Source organism: Populus euphratica, unplaced genomic scaffold, assembly GCF_000495115.2.
Source record: "Populus euphratica unplaced genomic scaffold, PopEup_1.0 scaffold2803.1, whole genome shotgun sequence".
In the NCBI taxonomy this organism is placed as follows: Eukaryota; Viridiplantae; Streptophyta; class Magnoliopsida; order Malpighiales; family Salicaceae; genus Populus; species Populus euphratica.
The window spans coordinates 13471-18095 of NW_011502646.1; positions in this window are offsets into that span (position 1 = coordinate 13471).

Below are 4625 nucleotides of genomic sequence, written 5' to 3' on the forward strand. Positions count from 1 at the left end.
CCTCCACCATTTTTTTCCTTGTATCGGCAGCAGCAACCCCCCATCTATCCACCCCAGCATGAATGAAAGACTAAAAACGCATAAAGCAAATGTATCATAGTGTGCAAAGATGTACTTGATAAGAAAAACAGGGTAAACAGCATGCTAAACTAGGACACAGAAAACGCTCCCATGCAAGAAAAAAATTATTTTATTGCTCAACACAATTAATCATCAGATCTGTTACACAGATGCTCTATGATTATGATGCATTATTGACAGTACACTGACAGAAAGATTTTCACAAACCTCAGCGGTAGCAAGAAACATTTTAGCTAGTGATTGTTTCATAGAGCTTGATATTCTCTTTGAAATTTTGATTCCAATTTTTGATAACGTATTTGTTGATGTTAGGTTATTTTAAATGATTTAGATTTTCAGTATTAGTGATTCAATAAAATCATGTTAAAACTCGAAATCAATCAAACTTGGTTAAACTTGTAAAATAAACTTATAAAATTAGTTTGATTTTATTAATTTTAATCAAATTTGACTAATTTTAACTGATTTTAAGTTTTAACCTGACATGTTATATACATATTAATTTATAAAATTTTAAGATTTAATTAGTAATTTTAACAACCTAAAATTTATAAAATTATAAAATTAAATCGGTTTTAAATCGGGTTAAAACTCGAAATCGATCAAACTCACTCGGTCAAAATTATAAAATTAATCTGATTTTATTGATAAAATTAATCGGTCAAACTCACTCGGTCAATAAAATCGGGTTAAAACTCGAAATCGATCAAACTGATTTCAAGTTTTAATTTAATTTGATATGTTATATATATATTAACTTTTAAAATTTTAAAATTTTAAAAGTTAATTCGTGATTTTAACAATTTTAAATTTATCTATGATTTTTCAAATACTTTATTAATCGGTTAATTAATTAAGTGGTTGAACTATGATTTTTCAAGTCGTTCAGCTTTGTCGATACATAAACGCAGGAGGAGGGTCGCATGCGTTGTTGGCCCATGCTACCAATTTGGACGCCTTTATTGAAATTTGAAGCTGGAAATTCCTTGCTGGTCCACCAAGTTAAGGAATTGCAAATTGCTTGCATCTTTAATCACTGCTTCTTGTTTTAAAGAGGCTTTGTTTTCAAGTTATGTTAATCACTGCTTTGTTTTCACGTCAAAATTGTTTTAATTGCTTGCATCTTTAATCACTGCTTCATGTTAACAAGTAAGAATTTAATGGTTTGTGACATACACTAAATCCTCAATTTCCTTTTTTTCCTTAACATTTTAAAGAGGCTTTGTTTTCAAGTTATGTTATTGATTAATTTATGTAAAAAACTGAAACAACAATAAAACTACTAGATCTTTTCATTTTAAAGGTAATCAGAGTTTTTTATTTTTTATATAAAAAAATATAGAGAAATAATTATTTAAATGATAATTAGATATTAATATGATAATGATGACACATCGATTTGATAGCTTGAGCATCAATATAACATGTGAAAATAAACCATGAATATAACATGATCTCTACTTTCTTCACTTATCATGCCGGATCATTGTATTAATTGAGTCTCGATGTTGATAAGAAATTTTCATTTATTCATGAGTTATTGGAAATAATTAAATCAAATTATTAAAATAAAAATAAATTAGTTAGTAAAAATTACTAGTTACTTTTATGCTGCGAAGCTGATGAATAGGTATAAAATCAGATGTAAATTCAATTACATAAAATTCACTATTCTTATAATGTTGATTCGAGAAGGTATATATTTTAATAATCTAATTATATTAGGAGTTAGCATATTCATAATTAATTTTATAATTAATTTTAAAAGATGTAACTTAACTAATTAGATTTTATATTTATTTTTAAAAAATTATTAATTTGAGTCTCATAAATTTTAGAACCACTAAAAATTTATATTATCATTATTTTTAGAGGTAGAAAAATTCACTTTCATTTTAATCTTTAAGTTCTATATAAATTATTTATATGTTGAACACAAATATTATCTCTTAGTTTTTTATTTAACAAATCTCATAACATTAAAAAATATACTTATATTAAAGCCTTCTTTTTTGGGATTTGAAATTAATTTAGAATTCTCTAACGAGAGCTTAGCGTTAATAAATTAGTTAGTAACAGTAAAAACACAAAAACTTATATTTTTTTTAAGTATAATCCACCGACAAGTTTCAAAAACCACTGCATATTCCAACCCAACCCATGCTGGGGCACTGAAAAGCGAGCGTCCATCAATTTTTGATTGGGCCAACTTACTGATTTGTCATCGGTCTAGTCTACAAGCTCGGGTCTCCTACGTTACTAGATTTACTAGATAGGTGGAATGTGAGATGTCTGGGTCTCGCATATATATATATATATATATATATATGTTAGAGTGCATGAAAGAGATTATTTTTTAAAATATTTTTTATTTAAAAATATATTAAAATATTTTTTTATTTTTTTAAATTTAGTTTTGATATAAACATATTAAAACAATTTAAAAATATAAAAAATTATTTTGAATCTAAAAAAATCTAAAACTTTTCAAAAACACAATTCAACTGCAATATTAAACATGACATTCTCTTGAAAAAATTTAAAATTTATTTTTAAATTAATTTTTAATTAAAAAAACAATAATTTTAATGCAGGTGTGTTTAAAAAACACAATACAAACACATTGTCAAAAGGCACCTCTCACAAGTATAATCAAACTGGAATTTATTAGTAACCTTTGAAATCCTCTTGCTCGATTTCATATTTAGTCGGAGTTTAAAATGGAACTATCAGAGAGGAGTTAACCGTGTATGATCATCTACTTTTTATGTCTAAAGAAACAAAGAAAATTAGCAAAAACACATGGTTTAACTAAGAAAATTTCAAGACAACATAATTTTTTCTAGATATTAAGATGATGATATATTGATTTTTAATTAAGAATTCAAAATATAACACATATTGAATGATATTTTTTAAATACTAAGACGACAATATATTTGAGACAACAATATATTAGATCAGCACGAGTCAACTTAGTTTGACCAACTAAACTCATAATCAAGGTTATGAGATCGTGATAATCCTCTGAATCATAAATAAATAAAAAATTACAATACTCAATTCTCAATTGACCTTATTTTGAAAGAATAAACATAAATAAAAATATTTGAATAATAAAAAGATAACTTAAGTGAACTTGAAATAACCTCTCAATCCCATGATCCTGTGCCTTATCAAATTTAATAACTTTTTATCTCTAAAATTATTCTTTATTTAATCATAGAATCATGTGCTTATGACTCCTTTTTTTATAAAATAACCAATTTTTTTTTTTAAGGATAGGCATAATGAATTAAAAAAATAAAGAACAACATAATTTTTTTCAAATGAAATAAAAAAGAAGATATGATTTCATAAAAAAAGAATTCCAATGGTGTTCAACAAATAAATAAAAATTATTTTTTAGGTCATCTACTTGAATTGATCAAAGTGTAAAATATATGGTAAAAATAAGGAGGGATCGAAAGAAAAAAAAGAAATAAAAGGAAGTCAGTCGTGTGCGGGCCTTAGCATACGACCCATAAAAAAAAGGCATGACCTAAAAGGTGCATGAAAAAAAAAACATTATCCGCTTTATTTTGTTGATGTTTTCCTTGGAAAATACAGCATATAATTCTATCGGTAATTCTTTATAAATATTTTTAAAAAATCTATTTTACAAAACTATAAAATAATTAAATTGATATAAATCAACAATTTATAATCAATACTTGAAAAAAAGAAGAAGAAAATCAACTCAAACAAATTTGTAATAAATAAATAACTCGAAAAAAATAAATTGAACTAAAAAAATTCATATGAAAAAAATTAAGTTGCAATTGCTACAAATTTAAAAATCCTATAAATAAATCAACAAAAAATTTATCTCATATGAAAAAAAAAATCCTACAACAACATTTATACAATTATTAAGAACAAAAACAATTAAAAAACAAATATAGTGAAAAAACATGAAAAAAGAAGAAAAAAATCTTACCCTTATGTAATTGCGAGTGAAACTAAGAAGGAAAGAAAAAACAAATTCGTAAAGTATATTATTTTTTTTTGCTATTAATCAATATAATATTTGAAAAAAATATTTATTCTAAAATATTTTTAAATAAGTATTGACAGCCTTACATACGGAATAAGTCTGTCGATATTAGACAGAGAGTTAAAAAAAATTTATTGTCCATGCCACAATCATCAACAGCTAGTCCATCGGTATTTTACAGAGAGTTTTAAAATATTTAGGGCCCATGCCACCATCATTGTTGGATTGCCCGTTAGTGATTTACGTTTGGAAATACAAACGGAATACATCCATCAATAAAGTTCTAGCTGGAAATTTTTTTTGGCACGCTTTCCTCGTCTGAAAGACCATTGATGTTTTTTTTTTTTTTGCCGACATTCTTAGTGACAGAAATGGGAATTATTGACGATCAATATTCCGACAGACGTATTCTGTAGGTGAAACCATCAGAAAAAATGTTACCGATAAATTGTGAGTCTTACACTGACAGAATTATTCCATTAATAAAACTGTTTAATGGTGTAGTGTA